Source organism: Tachypleus tridentatus, chromosome 11 (genome assembly GCF_004210375.1).
Source record: "Tachypleus tridentatus isolate NWPU-2018 chromosome 11, ASM421037v1, whole genome shotgun sequence".
NCBI lineage: Eukaryota > Metazoa > Arthropoda > Merostomata > Xiphosura > Limulidae > Tachypleus > Tachypleus tridentatus.
Window position 1 is genome coordinate 67,861,169 of NC_134835.1, and position 22,504 is coordinate 67,883,672.

The 22,504-nt window shown below is 32.3% G+C and overlaps 1 protein-coding gene and 1 long non-coding RNA gene across 3 annotated transcripts in view; one reads left to right on the forward strand and one right to left on the reverse strand.

Moving 5' to 3' along the window:
- LOC143232373 (uncharacterized) overlaps window positions 1–15,945 on the reverse strand; it is a 50,663-nt gene extending 34,718 nt beyond the window's left edge. Inside the window, exon 1 of one of the 2 annotated variants that reach the window (XM_076467716.1) lies at window positions 15,647–15,945. The gene's annotated coding sequence lies outside the window, so the exon portion shown is untranslated. The remainder of the gene's footprint in view (window positions 1–15,646) is intronic. The other variant, XM_076467717.1, reaches the window with a different exon arrangement.
- LOC143232374 (uncharacterized) lies at window positions 11,978–14,134 on the forward strand. Its single transcript, XR_013017508.1, has 3 exons — window positions 11,978–12,087; window positions 12,292–12,366; window positions 13,245–14,134. It is a non-coding gene; the product is annotated as an uncharacterized LOC143232374 (long non-coding RNA).
- Window positions 15,946–22,504: the final 6,559 nt, after the last annotated feature.

Here is a 22,504-nt window from a genome sequence, read left to right on the forward strand (position 1 = left end):
AAGTACAAGGGTCATATAAGAAGACTAATTAACTCAAACACACTTTAAAAGTAGGGTTAATAAATCCAGAAAGAAAATGAAAGATGGTGTTTGGCCAACAAGACCTAAGTTTTGCAAAAAACACAAATCTTAAAAATACGGATAAATGTGTTGATGGCCCGATATGACCAGGTGGGTTAAGGCTCGTAATCTGATGGTCGTGGGTTCGAATTCCAGTCGCACTAAACATGCTCGCCCTTTCAGCCGTGGGGGCGTTATCATATGACGGTCAATCTCACTATTCGTTGGTAAATGAGTAGCCCAAGACTTGGCGATGGGTGGTAATGATTAGCTGCCTTCCCTCTATTCTTACACTGCTAAATTATGGACGGATAGCGCAGATAGCCCTCTTGTAGCTTTGCGCGAAATTCCAAAACAAACAAACAAAAAATGTGTTGGTTTAAGGCTAAACCAGGAATTGAGATATCCATCATTCAGTGTATCTGTCAATTCTGTACTAATATATATGTAGGTTTACAGAACTACTGTTGAGGCGAAAAGCTGAAAGATAGAGCGCACACAATACTCAAACTTTTTTAAAACAAGTCTTCAGTAATCTGGACAGTTTCGTATTAAATAAAATGAAATGGTTGTCTTCTCAACTGAAGCGGAAAATGTCTATTTATAAACGTGTCAAGTTTTGGTTGGTGGGCCGAAAGTTCTTGCCATGAATATGGTTTGAAAACACTTTGTACTTTCAACAATTCAGATGGCGCCATGTTTGAATCTATACTCTCACTTCCACTCTACAATCTATCGGCTCCACACTTGGTACAAATGCTAAGTATCATGGAGGGATGTCCTAAAGGATGTTTTGTTTGGGCATGGGTATCCTAGGCGAACTCGTACGCTCCTACCCAAGAATATCAAAGGGTTAAATCAGGCTGGATGATGATTGTTCAGGAATAGATTTTATAGGCCACTGAATACGATTCTTGTATCAGATTTTCAGTTTCTGGTTTCGTCTCTGGATCAAAAGGGAAAACATATGTTTTCATATTGTGTTCATACCTTAATTCATAGGCCACCAGAACCAAATTTGGAACAAGTGCTTAGGTACTACGATCGGGTGTTTTAAAAGTTTGTTTTCGGGTATGGACTCTTAATGGGGTCACTATAGAAGTAATTATGGATAACGGAGGAGCTTGAAGTGTGCATTAGAGGCTCTGTAAAACACGAAGGGCCTTTAAATTCCGCAGCGAAGTGCGGATATATTATGTTAGTTAAACGAATTATCTTTAGTGCATGTTAGACAAAAAAACAAAACAAATATTAAATCATCCAGCTCAGATTCACTATACTAACAAAACACTCATAACTGATTAACCCTCTACAACAGTCCGTCTACTACGTACTTTACATCAATTATATTGTTTTATGCCCTTAGGATACTTTTTTGTTAACATCATGACTCGGTCATAGCATTTATCAACTTCTTAACACACAACTAAGTTCTTCTGATAATCTCAGTTAACACTAACTACACATGAAAGCTAGATTGCAATTTTAGTGTCTTATGGATAACTTCTGTTTCATGAAAATCTGTGCTTTCGTAAAAAATTTGGGAAACGAAGATTGAACATTTTGCTCCTTATATATACAATATTCAAAAGTTTGTTTGTTTTACGTTAAGCACAAAGCTACACAAGAAACTATCTGTGCTATGCCCACCACAGGTATTGAAACCCGGTTTGTAACACTAAGTCCGCAGACATACCGCTGTGTAACTGAAGGATATATATTATTGATTTTTTATCAGTCTCATTCATAGAATTTTTACTTAGATAAGTAAATTTTCCATGTGTCTTGTTTTCTGATAATTAAAAAGTTTCACTGAGGTACAATTACTCTGTTTTTGAATAGATAAATCACCGGTTTCATTCAAAGAATGCTCACGTTTTTGATAATGTTATTCATCATTTGGAAACTTTTCCCATTTCTTTATCCTGAAGAAAGACACGTTTTTCGAAAGACATCAGTATCATCACACGTTCTTACATTTCCAGGCTTAGTCCACGTCGTTTCACAGACAGAATCACTTATTACATGAACACAACATGCATTCTGCTGTTTATATTGCGGTGTTTCGTAACGTGATTTATCAAGAACTCACTGGAAATAGAGAAATCCTCAAAAAACGTCACTAATTGTCACGTGATTCTGAATACGATGCATTTAGAAAATTAAGTCATCCAAATACTGTTGTTTACTTAACTTCATATATATTAGAAAATATTTCTAAAATTGCTGGTTGACAGAAGACATTTTAAGGCAACAACTTTTTTTATTATCTTGTTTAACCTACAAAAAATAAGAGCTTTCAGTAAACAGAGGTTAAGACATCGAGGTCGTGATATAAATTTTTGTTTGTTCACTTTACGATGAAAATAAAATTGTCGTTCTTCACTTTTAGAAGTACTTTGCCCCATTAAATTGCATTTTGGTTTTATTCATTGATGTCTTTAAGCATTAAATTTTTTTCTCGCGTTGGAAACTTTACTAATTATTATAACTTTCATAAGTTTGTATTAAATAAAAACATAACTTGTTAATAAACACAAACGTATATATATATATTAGTTTGTTATAACTTAAAAAACAAACCGAAATAAAAATAAATTAAACAAAAAACGCTGCACTAATTGAAAACCTCCCAGCGGTTTGGATTTGTTGTTTTTAACACAGCCCTTCCTTGTAATTTTGTTTATTTACCTTTATTAAAATGTAATTATTTTCACTAATATATACACATATGTTAAAGCCAGAATAGTTCATTAAGAACGAATACAAACGCAGGATTATCGATTAAGTCAGATTCGTCTGAAAACCGTCCAAAACCTTTAACTTTATTTTTCATCAATATAAACTTGTTGCTAGTTAATATGAATTAACCTTACACTTCAATAATTCAGGTAGTCAAAATTTGATACACTTCAATATTTTAAGCAGCTTAATATTAATGCATTACAGTTATAAAATATCACCAGTGTTTAAAATATGTATTTTCGTTAAATAATTATAAAAGGCATTCTTGTTCTTTCATGATATTTAAGGTTAGTGTTAGATAGTGATTTGAATGATCATACACCAACTTAGAATTATATACATATTAACGTAAATACATAGTAATATATTCGTTCGTGAAACCTAATCCATTCCTGGACGATCAGTGGTACATTTGCAGACTTACAATGCTACAGCAGATAGCCCGATGTGGCTTCGTTGTATGATGCACACTGGCTTTACGTTAAACAAACAAGTAAAACCTACTTCCGTATGAAATAAACGAAAGTTGTTGACAATAAATTCAGTTTAACATTATAGTTTTATCTTTCCTTTATTAAATTTTGTTGTTCTTTGTAAAATTTTTCTCTAACAAATATAAAGTATTTTGTCTAAGTACCTCACTTAAAAAAAACTATAAACGTTTCCTATATTTTGTAGTAGATCTGTATACATTAAACCAATGAAACATAACCCAACATGATCAGGTGGTTAGGGCGCTCGACTTCCAGTCTAATGGGAGCGGGTTCGAATCCCCGTCACACCTAACACTCTCGCTCTTTCAGCCGTAGGGGTGTTATAAAGGTACGATCAATCCCACTATTCGTTAGTAAAAGAGTAGCCATCTAGTCTTACACTGCTAAATTAGGGACAGCTAGCGCAGATAACCTTGTGTAGCTTTGCGCGAAATTCAAAAGAAACAAATAAAAACCAATTAAACGTTTTAACGCTTATAAAGATGCACAGAAGTCGATACAGTATTATTAATACTTGTGAAGTAGAAATAATCCTGTGTATTACAGATCTTGTTGGTTGCTTTTTTTTCTGAAGAGTAAGAAACAAAATATTTCAACACAAAGGTAGGAAAATATGTAGAAAACAAGTTTGTTGATTAATTATTATTTTTAAAGCACACTTTTTCAGAAATAAACTAAAACAACTGCTTGAGTTTTAAGACAAAAAATCATCATCGACAACTATTTCTTGGAGCATCTGTTCACATTTAACTTATTTGAACCTGCATTAGTTATTGAGGTTAATGACATAACATAACATATTTTATGTCTTTACAGCATGACACACATGCGCGTAAGTCTTCTGTTTTGTATTTTGCACACAGGATAAATTCCTCCTGCTTTCAATAAACACTGAATATCTTTCGTGGTGTCCACGGTTCCAGACCAGCTACCGAAAGTTCAAGCATAGATTTAGGTAGTAAAAGTCAATGTTAATAACTGGAAAACAGCATTCGACGAAATCTCTATGGCACCCAAAAATCCGGATGATGAGAACATCAAGGTCATGCGCACTAACCAATTTAACTCAGTTTCTTCTTAGTGTCGTCTTCATTTGCCTAACCTAAGACAGTGTCGCAAAGAATCACTTACATAAAAGTTTGTTTAAACAAGTTACAAATGGTTCCTGTCTGCATTTCATGTTATATTTCCAACGTTTGTAATAGCAGCATACGACTTCGTTTCTATAATAAAAGTGAAAGTCTTTGTACCATTACTTATCCAACATTGTAATTTATAATAACAGAGCATAAAGTAATTGTACAAGGAAAACAAGTTTAAACGAGAGTTGAAAGGTTAAACAAAAATGGCACACTGCTGCTACTACTTAAGCACGTTACATGATTGTGGTGTGATTATAGTTGATTTTATATATTCTTATTGCAATATTTAGAAACGAAATTTAAAAATAGATATTTCATTATTGTATTGTTATTAGACATTGTTGTTTTTGTAATTTCTTTCAGTATTAGAGATTTTCATTTCTGGAGCTGATATTATTCAAAACAAGTAAAGATCAAAATATTAAATTTAGTGAACTGAAATCCAGAATTAAAATTTGTATGTCTTCTAGAAATAATATAACTTTATATTGTAGGTAAACATTGTGCTTTTGACTTTGAAATTAAATGCCAACTTATTTTTTATTCGATATACGCGCATGAAATGCTCCAGGGGCACAGCGGTATGTCTGTGGACTTACAACGCTAAACACTGAGTTTTAATACCAGTGGTGAGCAGAGCACACATAGCCCTTTGTGTGGCTTTGCACTTAATTAGAAACAACAAGAACAGCGTATGACATATATTAACATTTTCCAGTAGAGGGCCTTCTGTTTTCACATTCTCTCTTTTGCTATTGATGTTGAATGAAACTTTTACAGTTATCGATGAAACCAAGAATGAATACAAACGTGACATTTTCGTCATTTGTTTTTGTTGCACCTGTAAATGCATCGCGTGTTTTAACGTCAAACAAACACTACGTCATCATTATGTATTTAGTAACTGAATCAGTATTCGGTTTACTAAAGCAGGAAAAAATGCCAGTTTCAGATACTTATCAATAAACTGTTTTATGTTTCTTTATACAGATTATAAAAAAATGAACTATTTATTCCAATACATTTATTCCTAGTCTTTTCGTAAATGCTAAGCCTATTCTAGTGTCGATGTGTCAGCATTATGTAAAGTTTAACAAAATTTTGATTAACTCTAGATTTCTATGAACTGCTACTTGTGGGAGAATTTATAATGTTAAAAATCTAGATTTGATACTCGTTATTGGTAACAAAAAATAGATAGATCGTTGTGTAACTTTGCGCTTAACATCAAACGATATTTATGTAAACCTTCATCCACTCGTCACAAACAAGTCACTACCTTCATCAGTTTATTACCAGCCCGCACCAAACTTGTGACTTATATCTAATTTTGCTTTCAGACATTGTGTTGTTCTCATAATTATCTGAGAAAGTCGACTACTAATTTAAAAATTCTAAATATCTTATATATTATTAATTATTTTGTGTTTAAGAACGATGCAATATAAACTCATCTATCGGTTAATAATGTGGTACACAAATATAAAATAAAATAACTTCCTAATGACATTGCGGTATGTTTACGGACTAACAGAACTAAAAACCCGGTTTCGATACCTGTGTCTGACTGAGAACAGATAGCCCTCTGTGTAGCCTTGTGTTTAATTTCAAACAACTAATATTTATTTTAGGTTGATTTAATGGTTTTTGATACCTGATTAAGCAGAAATCAACACAATGAGCTATCTTTGCTCTGTTTACCACGCGTATTGAAACTTTAATTTTTTATCGTCGTAAGCCTGCATACGTATATCTGAAACAATAAAGCACTTATTTTACAAATATATTACATAATGTTATGCATTATTGCCTAGATTCTAAATTGTGAAGTTCCGTAAATGATTATTACATTTAACATCATTAGGACTCTAAATTTCGTTATTCAAAGGTATTCGTTTATCAGATTATCATAATTAAATCTGTCATTAACTTCAAAAGTCTAAATTTCAAGTCCTGCTTCTCTAATACCTTTTTATTTTGTTTGTTTATTTCCTCAGTTCCAGTATTGAGGGCCTCATGAAGAGTCGACCTTTACTTATTAAGTTATTTCTTCTTCAACGTGAGTTCCCCATTCGAACAACAATGAACATTTGCTTCGAAAATATAGTGAATCATGTCATTCTTTCTCTTTGCAACGGGATATGATTTTCTATGTATCAGTCCTCCCCCCCCCCAGTGGCACAGCGGCATGTCTACGGATTCACACCGCTAGAAACCGGATTTCGACACCCGTAGTGGATAGAGCACAGATAGACAATTGCGTCGTTTTATGTTTAATTCTAAGTAATCAATCAATCAATTTTAGTTCTGGTTTGTTTGGAATTTCGCGAAAGGCTACACGAGGTCTATCTGCAATAGCCGTCCCTAATTTAGCAGTGTGAGACTAGAGGGATAACAGCTAGTTATCATCACCCACCGCCAACTCTTGAGCTACTCTTTTACTAACGAATAGTGAGATTGATCGTACATTATAACACCCCCACGGCTGAAAGGGCGAGCATGTTTGGAGTAACAAGGATTCGAACCCGCGACCCTCAGATTACGAGTCGAATGCCTTAACCACCTGGCCATGCTGGGTATCAATTTTAGTGTCGGATTAATTTCTTCCCAAGTCCGGCATGATCACGTGACTAGGACGCTCGGCTCGTGATCTGAGGGTCGCGGGTTCGAATTACTGTCACATGAAACATGTTCGCCTTTTCTGTCGGGCGGTCAGACCTATTGGTAAAAAGTATTCCAAGAGTTTGCGGTGGGTGGCGATGACTAGTTTCCTTACCTCTAGTCTCGCACTGTTAAATTAGGGACGTCTAACGCAGATAGCCTTCGTGTCGCTTTGAGCGAAATTCAGAAACGAACAAACAATTTCTCCAATATGGAATAAGAATCATTGCTGTCAATGATGTCTCTTTAACTTTGTAAAAGCTTATCATTGCCTACAAGGTAACTTCAGATGAAACCTAATAGTATCAAACTTAAGATGTATTGGAGCATATTTCATCAGCAGGGTATCATAGTTGACATAAGTTAGTAGCTGGTTTAACTTCATAATAGAATCACGTAGCCATCTGAAGATGAATGGAAGGCTGAATAAATAAATAAGATTAATAACCATTGAATAAATAAGTAAAATAAATAAATAAGGAAAAAAAAAAGATAAACAATGTTAAAATATAGTAAAATGAATAGTATAGTGATATTATTTCTTGTATAAACGTTTGATTTGTAGAACTTAAATATAATTGGTAATAATTAGAGTTCACTTCTTCAATCTGATTTACACCCTAATAATTGCCTTTTGTGGAAATTAATGATATATGTATAGCTCCTAGGCCACTACTGTATCTGTCGTATCCCAACCAACCTGATAACTCCTGGCACTGAGCTTTAGAATTTGGCTGCGTTCACAGTGGATAGCGCAGATGTAATGAAATTTATGTAATATATAACACTTTCTAATTTGTTTTCACTCGTGAGTAGTTCCCTAACCTGAGGCTGATGATTTTATGACATTGTTTTTGATGTTTAACAGTGGTGTTGACCATCGTCATTGAACCTAGCCTTGATAATGAATGTTCATTTCAATGGTTCTGTTCACAAGTAAATGGAATTACAGAAATACATCTCCTCTGAGTGTTCGGTCACATGTTTTTTCAGCGACTATTACGATAGCAAATTAGACTGTTCCTTTCAATTAGGCAGCAGAAAGGACAGTTTTGTCTTTACTGTTCATTTGTTAACGTGGTGAATGCCTTTAACATGGTTTAATTCACATGATATTCTTATCATTATTTGTTGGATTTCCTATATATGAGATAATGGAAATATATCATATAATCTGTTGCTATATAGGTAAGTTTGGCCATTTAGAAGTCCTTTGTTTGTTAAAATATTTTCTGAAAACGTGTTTGTTTTAACTGTATAGGCTCAAAGTAGCTTAGTTATTATGAGCCATTCTTGGAATTTCTTTTTCTCGTTTGCCAACGTATTTACTCTCAAACAGCTTCTCTCTGTTTTCCTGACTGCACCAAACTCAACAATAATGACTTGTTGTGATGTGGAAATATTAGAATTAGCGACGTTTTGAACTCCTGCAAATATCAAACAGAACATAGTTTATCATCAAACATGCCCTTTGTTCACTTTACGACCCTTTCAGTAACAACGGGTACGTTTTCTAGATTCACATGGTACCTAAAATGATGCTAATTTTAATATCCTCGTTCGTTATTACACAGCCTTGTGGATATTAACATTATTGCTTCCAACCCTTCTTGAAACTACCTGTAACATTCTTCTGATACTTGTACAAATGTCAAGCTCTGATTTATTGACATCTCATTTCTCTGCCTCGCTCTTGACTTTTATTTTGGTACTTCAAAAAATTTCTAGTCACGTTCTTCATTTTTTCTTCTACAACTTTCACCTCATTATTGAAAGGCTTTTAAAATGCTGTCGGTTTCTTTACAGCTTTCTAGGCCTGAATACATTGTCAACCATCTGCATCAATAAACCTATCAGTGTTTCCAATGGATTAATTTGAGAAAACTCAGAGAATTGTTGAAAAATGTTACTAACATATTAAAAACGATGTACGTTTATCTTATAGACCTTTTCACGTCTAAAAAACAATTTATGAAATTTGAATCTCTACTGGGTATTTAAAGTAGATACCATGTTCCATTTGTCACATTCTTAATCACATCTATTTTTTCTCTACTTTCGGTGACATTAGACATACTTCGTTGACTTCATCATTGTGATGAAGTTCTGAATTAACTTCTAAACATTTCCGGATGCTTAAACTAACACGCTATTAAAAAGATTTTTGATTTGCTACTAGTTTTCAGTTGATTGTTTACTCTTCACTGAGTTCTCGTAAGTTGTGTCTCACTTTATTAACAGACCCGCTTTACTTTCAGACATTTTAATATCATATTAGATAATCTAGGTAACGTTGTTATTTCGAACCTCATAGAAACTTCTTGAAAACAAATAAGGTATATGAACTAATAACATTTTATAAAACTAGTTTGCTAAATTAAAATAAGAAACCCTGTAACCCTAGACCTTACTTGACAAGGATAACAGTTTGGTAGATTAAAAGAATAAACTAAGAAAGACAGAGGAAAATAATAAGAATGATTACTTGGTAGCCAGATATAAAGATTACACAAACCCATAAAAAATTAAATATTAATGTAATTCCAGTTTTTTATTAATTCATCTAAAATTTAAATATATATTATTTAGCTCTTGGGATTTTTTTTTAGTTCAGGTGTTCTTTCCATGTAAAGCTGTAATAATAAGGCCTATCGAACTATTACCACAACTTCACACGAATATGATTACTAAATTGAAAATAACTGTTGATAGCGGATAGAAATATTGACTATCACAGTGTTTCAGAGCTATTCAGTATAGACCAAAGTAATGTTATCAGACATTTGGATTGTACATGGACTGAATTTTTTTAGTGAATTATCTATTGTCTTTCTTAACTTTAAGACGATCTTTCGAGCTCCATTTCGTCCAATCAAATAAAAATTGTTGTTGTTTTCATATAAAAGAACTACTGATTTTATATAATCATTCAGGAAATTAAAGTAAATAAATGACACTGTGTCTGTTACTCCCTAGCCGGCTTGATGAGCTCTGGTATTGTTCGAAAGCCGTCGTTGCACAAGCACAAGATATAACAGATACTGTATGATGGACATGTTGTTTACATTCTTTTTTCTTTGCTTAATACGTTCTTCATAGTGGGAGTGAGCGAGGAACAAATTACATCTCAAAATATTAAAAGGAAAAACGTGCACAGACGAAGACGGCGCTGTAATTTAGCTCAATTGTGGATTTAACATGTAGACGTACGTGTTAATTATAGAAGCATGAATATTTTGTTTATGATTGAAATGAAAGATGGAAATATCATCATCATGCAAGTAAGAATATTTTATTATCTAAATACTAATACACATTTTCTAAACACGTTTTGTGCGCGGACGCCTTAAAATGGAAAGGATAATCATCAAATAACTATGGATTATAGCCAGCTAACATGCTTTCGCAGATAGAAATACATCGCTATCCATTAATCCATTTTATGTCTGATAAGTGATTAGTTATAGATAAGATCAATATTTAGCTGGGTGTCATAATTACAATTCCTTTTGGCATATCAGTTTGATATTCTATAGCGTATTTAATAAGACTGGTATTTAAAAAAATTGTACTTTTTTCTATGATGTGGCGTAAATAGATCTTTAAATAACGTCAATTTCGGAAGAAAGTGACAAAATATTCAATTAATTGTGCCATTGGATCTTTGCCCAAAATAATTTACTATAAAAATCAAGTTTTTCTCTACTGGAAAAAACAAAGTTTCATCATGAATACTCTGCCTAAACAATCTATCAAAAAATATAAACAAACACGTTCCCTGGACAGTCAACGTGGGAGTGATCTTAAAAAGGAATTTTTAAATGGAGAGTTTCACCTCCTTGACTCTAATTAGATTTTCTTGCTTGTTTCACATCATCAGGACAGCTGAAAAGTAGCTGTATCTCAGCTGAATCAATCATTGTTTGATGTGTATTTTATCAGTTACTACAGGTAAACAAATAGCACACAGGGCAGTCTGTATCTGTGAATTTGAATATAACACATCGGATCTCAAGCTATTACAAATATGCGTGTGTGTGTGTGCGCGAGCATTTATAAGTATATATTTAAGATGTTATGAGATAAAAGGTGAAGGGTTTAGAGAGGATATATCGAACGCAGCGAGAGAAATTCACTGCTTTGTAAAGTTTGACTTTTCACTACTGATACTTGTACTGTACATTAGCTGTTGACCTAAAGGTATCACTTCATATGTTTTCTGTGTGAACTATGGCATATCCTTGAATTATTATTATTAACATTTTTGGCCTGGTTATTTGTATCTGGGGTACCGAGTCGTCTGTGCAAGTTTGTTAGGAATAACTGCACTCCAATACCTTACCGCAACAGGTGTATAATGTACTAAAATACTTATTTCGGTCTTTAATGTTTAATTATATTGTTAAGTTCATTTTACAACTGAAACAGACACAATTTACCATTCGCGCTCGGTAGTTCGCAGTCTTTTACTATTACAGTTGTTTACGGACTGATTATAAGATAAAAATTTAGTAAGTTGTACGCACAGAAATGCTCACGTCTGTAATGCTGTAGGTTTAGAATATAAAAATACGCTTATTAAAACCTTAAAACAACATTCACTTTTTAATCCAAAGCTCCCAGATGCAACTGAAGCAATCAGCTCTAGGTCTTTCAACTGGTAAACTAATTTTCATTCAATTACTTTGAAATATTTGTGTGGCTAGAAATACAAACGAATGCTATATACATTAATTTAAGACAAAAAATTAAACGCAGTAGACTTCACAAAAGTCCAGAAAACACAAGTTGTATAAATGCAGAGAAAGCAACATCATGAACAAGAAATAAAAATCTACAAGACAACGTAATACTGATACATCCGCGTCATACGCTAAGACATTACAGAAACTCCAACAGAAAGGGCGTCAAATAATTGAGGTAGATCAAGGCGTGCTGCCAGAATATCGTAGTAAATAGTGAAACTGTTACAGATGGACACAAATGTAATGATATGGATAGTCATTCTTATTCTTATTATTTTATTTTGTATTTTAACCTTCGTTTTTACAACAGATGACGCTAATCTAGTCTAATGTAAATACATGGTCGTGTTAGATTTAGTTCCCTAATGTTCAAAGTAAATGTTGAGTGATTGATGTTATTTGGTACAACACTTCTTAAACGATTAATGTTCACTTTCTCCGTAGACTGGGCCTGAAGACGAATTCCGATATTCGAATTAAAGCTTCAGATGGAAATAAATCAAACGTGGAAGAAAAAAGGTATTTCAACGTATTTATATGTTTGTTTATTATTAAGTACAGAGCTACACAAAGGGCTATCTGTATTCTGCCCACTACGAGCATGGAAACCCGGTTTCTTGTAGTAGAAGTTCGCAAACATACCTCTGTGGCATTCGGAGCATATGTTTGTGTACATATATATATGTAATGTTATACGGAACTAATGTTTTTACATGTTAGATATAAAATGCAGTGGCGCAACCTTTAGTTATATAAAAAAAAGAAAACACGTAATATATACGTAACGCATTTCAACATAAATCCCGTCATTGGTGTTTATATTAATAGAGTTATGTCAGTCATTTGAAGCAGCAGTAGGCCTACTACACACTAAAACATTATATATATACTTGTTTCCATTAATAGATGTTAAACGTTGAGATAACTTTGTGCTTCTAAGACAAGACTAGTCTGCCATGCCTAACAGTGACTATACAGAACTTCTGAAAGTCCTCTAGTTACAGAGTATAGTGTGTCACATATATATACATTAAATACACACATTTTAGTTTTGTTTTTCAAACACTGTTCTCATCGTGTTTAGTTACGAAAGAGATTGTTCATAAGACCGACTTTGATTAACAAGATTAACAGCGCATCTTCTTTTGTTAGCTTTCACTATCTTGTTTGAGCAGCTTGCACATCCTTAAAGCAAATCTTTCTTTTCATAGAGAGCATTTTATTTCTCTCCCTTAATCTCATTAGAGTGACTAGATATTTTCAGCGAAGAAAGATGTTCCCATTTGAGTAATTGATCATCCGTCCTTTGCTTATCTTAAGAAATTCATGTTTTTATAATCTAATAATGTTTCAATGTGTATATTCACATACTCTTTGTTTATAACAACTTATTATAGTTTGCACGATGAAACAACCTAACTGAATTTCACCAAGAATCTACTATCAGTGAATAAAGTAGACAGATGAAGAACAAGATAAAAGGAGAGAAGCAGATATAAATTATAGGATAAATAAATATATATCAACAGAGAAAAAATACGTGAAGAAACTGGGCAATAGATAAATAAATACGTGAATAAATTGATAAAAAGATAAATAAATACGTGAATAAATTGATCAATAAATAACTAATTACGTAAATAAAATGATCAATAGATAAATAAATACGTAAACAAATTTGTCAAGAGGTAAAGAAGTAAAGAAATGAATCAACATCTAAATATATACATTATAAAACAGGTCAGCGGATAAATAAATACATGAAAAAATTGTTCAATAGATAAATGAATACGTGAACAAACTGGTCAATAAATAAACCCATAAAAGAACTAGATGTAGAAGTGTACAAATAATTATGAAACTATTTATGTAATAAACAAATACATGGAGAAAAATAACGTTAATGTAAACTGCTACTCAATAAATACAATACATATAAATTACTAATGTGTATAACACATTAGAGGACGTAACTGCCATAATAAATTGTGTTAATACTTTGATAAATTATTAAACCAGTACTAAATACAGATAATTATAATAATAACGAAATACTGAACAGTTACCAAAATGATTACTCGAAACCTCTCTCAGAGAAATAACGCTTAAATTGCAATTGCGAGACACATGTGACTTTTCATTTTATCACCTAAATATAGTTTCATAAGAAGGTACGTTGAACTCTGAATATAGAAAGCATTTTGTTTATCACTTATAACTTATAAGATGTGAACAAGAACTGATGAAGGGTTTAAAGCCATTTGATACGTTGTTTGATATAGTTTGATGCGCAGTTTGATATAGTTGGATTTGTAGTTTGTTATAGTTTGCATTAAAAACAAAATGAAAAAAATCACTTAAATTGAAACTCAATATTAAGTAATACACACATATAATATATTAATTCAAGTCTTACAAGTGTCTCACTTAAGTAATGCAGAAAATATTCATATAAATATTGAAGGCTGAAATTCTAAATCAAACGTTTACTTCTTTACGAGCCGTTTGCTATTCTCCTTTTTAGTTAGAGCGTTTTTATGTGACTTGAAAGCAAGTTTGGGAAGCAAAGTAACCAAGTTTCTTATTCTCATTTAGCCTAAACTTGATTACTGAAATAAGTTTGTGTTTTTTAAACGCAAACTATAAGTAAATGTCAATGTTATTTGTTTGTTACAAAGCACAAAGCTATGCAAAGGGACTATTTGTTCTCTGCCCATCACTGGTAATGAATTCGCAGACATACCGCTGTGCCATTGGGAGACAATATGTTAGTTAAGATATATGTCTTTTTTAATGATATCGTGGTGAGTAAATGTGAAATGTGCGTGGTAACCTAAGCTTCAAGAAAAAATAAGTACTAATTGAAATACAGTTATCTCGTAAACACGTCTTTGTAATTAGAAACATTGTTCAGTTTAAAATATGAGCTATCTAATGTGAACGTTTTCTTCGTGATTTCCTCGATTTATTTAAAGTGTTTTTGTCGATGAATTAATATGTAAATTTTAAAAAGGTGTTTTTAAATCATTCGGAAATACGTTTTGTATAAATCATACTAAATACAAGAAATATGAGTTATGATATAACTGTATGAATATTCAGATGATATAAATTTTATATGAAGGTAAAGTGTTTAGGCTTAGTGTATATATATACCATTGTTACAGTTCAGGGTAAGTAATGTTACTGTATTGGAAAATTACAAAATTTCAATCAAAACATATTGTAGTCTAGTCACGAAACTTGAGCGAATGACTCAAAGTATCGAATACAGGGAAGTACAAACAAATCGTTTGATATATAATCTCTCGAATAAACCTTCAGTATCCACGTACTAGACGAAAAACTTGTCTATATTACGTTCGTACTTGGCAATTCATTGCTGCGAACACAATATCTTAAGCTTGAAGTATATTCTAAAGCAGAAGATTTTCACAACCTTCATTAAACCTCTACTTGTATCTGTGTATTCTGAGATTTAACTCTTTTAATTTCTTAGGTACAAAATACACCAAACTTAAATGCTATTTATTGACCTTTGTCAAAAGTGGATATGACAACAGTAAAAGAAAAATATGTTGCTAGATTAAAAATATAAATTTTGTTTATAGCCCAAGTTAATATCTCTCTTTCTATATATTCATAGTCATACTATCTTCTCATAAAACTTTTGCTCTGAAGACTTAAGTAAAAACTCCAATGAAAAACTTACAAAAACAAAACAAAACTATAACAGGGATTATACGATTTAACATTTTAATGTAGTTTTTATACTGTCTAAACACCTAACTAAACATACCTTTGTTTACGATACTGAAGACTTTATCCGAACAACGTCTACAGCTTCTGATAACAATCTAGAAATGCTATAATAAAAATTTGTTTATCTTTGAGAAACTAAATGTTGAAATCTAACAGGAGAATAAACGATATATAAACAGCATTTCTTCCAAAAACCTGCGAGGATGTGCATTTATGTAAGAGAAATTACACAATTCTCATGAATCTGGGATATATTTTAAACACTACATTTGTATGTAGCCGGCTTCTTCCGTGTCCGTGGTGTACCACGGACAGTTAACAACTGTCTTAAGAAAGCGCCAAGTGGACACGTTAGAGGCTCATATCACTTCAACCGGTTAAAGAATAGAACGCCCCCTAGTGAGTAAGTTACGATTATACGAAGAGATTAAGTCTCTCAGAATGTTTTGTATATCAGCGAACTCTCCCAGTCTTTTCTTTCCTCAGAAAAATACCAGATGATACGGAAGTGTTACTAGATGCTGTAACACAAACTTGTGGATGTAGGACATAACTAGAACTAACGCGCTAAGTGATCCGTAGCCAGTCGTGTATTCATAAATATATCCCTGTCAGTCATATTTTGTGGAGTGCGCAAATGTAAATCAAACTGTAAACCTTAGATGAACATGAAATTTTTATTTTGTTAGTATCATCTCTGGAATTAACATTTCACATTTACCAAAAAAAATGTATAATAAAAGTTAGGTGATGTACTGTGCCATACTCAATACGCTGTCCCCAGTATTTTTTTGTAGGTGTTACTATATTAATTTAAACGTTTGCTCAATTGCACGCATATATACATTCATTTGAATATTATCTTTCGCATATTACTTAAGCAAATATGTCAAAACGAAATGAAATATTAGCGTCATATCTTTTCTTTTTAGCATATTTTTCTTTAGAGTATTATAAAATCTAATGATATTGAGAGCCATTTTTCTTAAGATAAGAAATAATTTACACATACGTATGTATTAGCACATACCGTCGTCTACAACGGGAAGGAGTAAAGATAACTGAGTGGAAAACGTGCAGTTAGAAATAGCGAAGTTCAAACATGTTATAAACGTAATTTTTGACGTTTAACGTATCATTTGTGCAGTGAATTTGCAATTAATTAATCATGCCATGAGAAAATGTCATTTTGTATAGAGAGTGAAATCAGAACTGTTCATTTTTACACAAATTGTAATTAACCATGTATTCAGAAAATGTCCTTTTTTTTAGAAAGACCATCTGTTTTCACAACTCATAATTAAATGTACATTCATGAAGTGCCATTTTATTTACAGAGTGAATGAATAAATCTAATTGCGTATGTTATTGGTCTTAACATATATCAAAACCATTTTTTTATGTAGTGTTTAAAAACTGTGAATTATCAACATATATGTATCAAAAGAGTTATTAACCAAAACACTGTGCATGTCCATGAAGCAGTTTAATTTTGGCCAGGCATGTCCAGATGGTTAAGGCACTCGACTTGTAATCAAAGGATCACAGGTTTGAATCCGTGTCACACTAAACATGCTCGCCTTTTCAGCCGTGGGGGCGTTATAATGTCACGGATAATCCCACCATTCGTTGGCAAAAATAGTAGCCCAAACGTTGTCGGTAGGTGGTGATGACTAGCTGTCTACCCTCCAGTCTTACATTGCAAATTAGGGACGGCTAGAGCAGAAAGCCCTCGAGTAGCTTTGCGCGAAATTAAAAAAACAAACAAACCATTGAAAATTTGCCTTAAACTCGTGACACTTTTTTTCATGTTAGCGATTGTGTGACAATAAAATTTAATATTTGTAAATAATTCTGTTTTAGTAACAATATATATATTTATATCTTAGTAGTTATGGTATTTGAGAGTGTAACTGTTCCAACCTCAAAATGTTATCATTATCATCTTGGAATGTTAGTTGCTTCTTTCTTAATTCTGTGTAGTTTATCACAGGTATAATCCTTATTTTTTTTAAATATATATTAGCTACATTTAGTTTTGAATCTGAGTTTTACTACAGTTTGATGGGCATAAGTTAATAAAAACAGATAACGTTTGAGATGTTATAAGTAATTAGATTAATGTTACACACAGACATATATGTATATTAATGGTCTCCTTTTATACTGATTTAGTGTTAGCCTCCAACGTAACATGTTTTATTGCTCGTGACAATAACGTGTACGCGAATAGAAAACTTCGTTAAATTATTACCAATAAGCATGTTCGAGCGTTTACACACACATAACACCAAATTTATAATCTAGTGGGATTTGGGAGTCATTCCCTGTGCTAAATGTTACGCGAACCATGGATCTTCGAATTCTCAGTCTGGGAACAAGAAGCATTTTTAGCGCCCGGCCCAGAAATGATTTAACAACAAATTGTTATTGCACAGTTTTCGAGTATTTTACTCTCATTACTTATTATGGAACTATAATTTAGCTGTTTGAAAGTATATTATAGTAACATATTTATCTCTGATCAATATTTTTATTTTACATAACAAACTGTGCATGTACAAAAAATTCCTGATAGAAAATAACAAAAAACAACCTGATCGCTTTCGAAAGGCAGACCTTTCTTCTTCAGGAGAAAACTAGAATCTTTGTAGAAATTCTTTAAATAATTTTTGAAAAAGGTTATTTTAAAAACATCCAAGAGCAAGTTCCCTTAGCAAATGCTAGTGTTCTATGTGTCGCTTTCAACTTTATTTTTCATAAATATTTAATTTGTCAAAGAACAATAAGGCATTTTGTGATTCTATACTTGAAATCTCTGGGAGACTTTGATAAAATTCTCACTACAGGGATTGGGTATACAACCGCACGTGTTCCCGTTATGTTACTAATCAACAGAAATCGGGTTTGTTTCAGTCAGGTGAAGACATTGCAGTCGTAATAGTTAAGTGTATGATTTGTGAAATCATAATTATTGCATTGGTTTTATGTAAATAAATGATTTGACTTCTGATCTGGAGAGTGCTTGAATCGTGATATTATTCTACGTCCCATCTTAAATTATTACAAACAAAACCCACGAGGATATCACTTTCTCCAGCTTCAAAAGGTTTGGAAAGGTAAGGCGCTAAAACACTCAGTCGTCTTTCGCCGTATTTTGACATTTTATCTAGCTTAGAAAAATTTATACAGGTTTGTCTTAAATTATTTTATTTTTCCTTTCCTGTAGCCTGGTAATAGTCGTTACACCTTGCTGCGGACTGGTATATTTTAACGTGATATATTGCTCTTTCTCTTTTTTTGTTTGTTTGTATGAAAGTGAACATAAATTTATATGAGTTACCCGTGCTTTGCCCGCCAGAGATATCAAAGCCCAGTTTCCAGGTTTGTGAGTCCGCAGATCTTCAGCGGTGTCACTGGTGAGGAGAAGGTATATTGCATAGAGAAATTTATATAAATTTGTCAGCAACTGTTTTTGTACTTGTTTATGTTTACTGATAATGCTAGTTTAGTACAACTGTAACGTGTTTTTTTTTTTTCAGAAATTCTACTTGAAAATATCTTAGCGTTAAAATAAGTTGATTTTTATATAGAATTTTAGGTGAGACAGCCATGGTTTGTACATGCTCGTTAGGAAAAAAAATTTAAAATAAATATCATGGAAAATTGAGAAAAACTTTTGTACGAAGACGATAATTGGTTTCCACAACTAACGTTATTATGATTTCATTGTTACATAATTCTGACGAGTCGATTATTATACACAAATAATGGGTTATACATAACTATTACTGTGGTAAATTTCTTTGTATAAATTATTCGAGCTCAGCAGAAGTTAAACTTGCTTCAAATATTTTGATAGTTTTGTTATGAACTCGAATTGTTTCACTATGAAAAAGTGTATTTATCTCTGAGAGTATACGTAATACGGATCTCGTGGTTGGACAACTGTAATTTCATGGACTTACAACATTAAAATCTATAGTTCCATTATTCGCAATGAACATATTAGATAACCCAATGCTGCTTCATTATAAACGAGCTACGTGTAAGATGGACACCAGATTTTCGTCATATATAAAAAGGTAGTTTTATTTATAATAATTTACATTTCTTTATTATTGTTATAATAACTTGAAATACATTACATATCAAATTACGAGGTTCTAAAACAGGTAAATCATTCATAACAACAAATATTACAAATGAGTGCCTTTTAGTCTTTACATTTTAGTGTGAATTACAAAAACTGAACTATGTATGTAACTGCTTTACTGTTTTTGAAATGTAGTTTATTTAGTCCGGGACTGTATATGCTAATTACTTTTAGAAGTGTATTAATTACTTCCTTGTTTTTAGATGTGTATAATTTGGTTGTTCTATCAGGAAGACAGTTTTCTATAAATATTCCTTTATATGTTAATATCCACGTAAAGGTTTTTCTGCAAAATCAGTTTGAATATTTTTTATAATGCTTGTAGAAATGTAGTGTTGGTGTGTTATATTTAAAGAGAAGTCCACTATGATGGTATTGGTATGTTTTACTTGAAGAGCATTTTCATTGGTAGTGTTGGTGTGTTCTGTTTAATGGGGAGTCCTCTATGATAAAGCTAGTGTGTTCTAATTGAAGGGAAGTTCCCTATAAAAGTTCTGGTGTGTTGTACTTAAAGGGAAGTCCTTTATGGCAGTGTTGGTGTACCTACTTGAAAGGAAGTCCTGTATGGTAGCGTTGGTGTGTTCTAATTAAAGGGAAGTTCTCTATGAGAATGTTGGTGTGTTCTACTTGAAGAGATATTCTCTATAAATATGTTGGTGTGTTCTATTTGAAGGGAAGTCCTTTATGGTAGTGTTGGTGTGTTCTATTTGAAGGGATGTCCTTTATGGTAGTGTTGGTGTGTTCTATTTGAAGGGAAGTCCTTTATGGTAGTGTTGGTGCGTTCTATTTGAAGGGAAGTTTTCTATGAGAATGTTGGTGTGTTCTACTTGAAGAGATATTCTCTATAAATATATTGGTGTGTTCTATTTGAAGGGAAGTCCTTTATGGTAGTGTTGGTGTGTTCTATTTGAAGGGAAGTCCTTTATGGTAGTGTTGGTGTGTTCTATTTGAAGGGATGTCTCCTGTGGTAGTATCGATGTGTTATATTTTTTAAAAAAGACCTCCTGTAGCGATACTATTGTGTTACGACTGACCCATTATTTTGAGATTACTTTTTGCATTCTAAATAGAATAAAGTTTGTAAAAATAGTATCTTTGTTTAATAGTTTATCGAAATACCTGTCATCTGTCTGCAATATCTGAAGAGCAATATATGTTTTTCTTCAATGATTTAGCCATGAAAGATATTCGATAAGTATTAGATTCCAGGAATTTCCTTATGCCGCAACGGAAGTCAGTTTAAAGTAATCTATACATAGAAATCAGTTCTAGTTTAGTGTTTTTATCTGTAGATGTAGATATTTAAGATACTAATGGTTAGTAAAAAGTAATTAATTTTGGTTCTCAACGGAGAAAATAGCGGGTGTTTCAAATTGGGTTCGTTCCGCATAAAAAACACAAAAGTGAATCATGAACAGTGCTATACATAATTTCTTTTCAAGCACATTGTCTGCTATATAAAGAGTAAAACACACATAAATTGACATCTTTTGGTACATTAAAAGGTGAAACAGCGTTTTTCTCAAAATGAACGACAAACATGTACAAACGAAATTAGCTCCATTAAACACATCTTAAAACAACTTCATTAGTATACCATTTTTTCCTGGGACTTCGGAAAAAAATTCTGAAGGTTTCTGATTAAAAGGTTACAAAGTAGCGTTCGTTCCACAAAACAAAAGTGTTAGCCATTTACAAACACTCAAAGACCCAAAACAAAATTCAAATAGAGATGTAATGTGTCAAATCAGTTGCAGTTCTAATAAAACGTACGTTGGACTAACAAGAAGGAAACGGAAAAATGGGATAAAAAAATACCAGTTTGACAAATACAACATGGCAACACCATGTTCTCTACTGTAACTGAGTATGTCTGGAACTGTGGTTGTGGTAATTATAATGAACAAGTGTAAAGATCTTAAAAATTGCACAAACAAAGAGAAAGGAACTTAAAAGAGAGTATTTGTGTAATTAAAGGTAGTGCATACATAGGGATGACAGACCATTCAAAATGTTCTTTTGGAATACTTGTTAAACTTAATTGAACTTACTCCCTCATTTACGATTTACTTTCCATTTTTTGTTTTCCGGCCTTGTATTTGAAAAGGATCTCGCCTGTTAACGGTCAGTAGCTGAATACATTTCAAATTAACACTATTTATGATGATGGTAACCGTAGGTTATAAGTAATGTGTTTTACCTTTCATTGTGCCAGAATTCATCACTTTTTCCTTCTTTTACACTTAATAAGTTCATATACATTTAATCTTCTCCTAATACCATGTCAAAATTGTTATTGGTAAAAGAAGTGTATATTGAACGGATAATAATATTACTGTAATAATAGTTGAAAATAATATAGCTCTTATAGTTGAAAATAATACCAATTTAGTTGAAATCATTTTGTTGAATTCATCACGTATATGTAAACGATTTTGAAATTTTAAAACTCGTCTATTTTATATAAATAGAACATTGCTTATGAGTTTAACAATCATCCAGTTGGTGAATTAATGGTAATTATTACAATCAAAATATAGTTTTAATTTATTTTACAGGTAAACGATTTAGAAGATATAAAAGACAACCGTTTCTTGGTTGTTGTTTTTTTATAAGTTAACACAGTAGTTATCAAAGTGTCTGTTAAGCCTATTTTAATCACGATTAGTCTTAGCCAATTAGCAAAAGAACGAAAAGGAGACATCATTTCAGTATCGTATTGTCACATGTTATAAAATA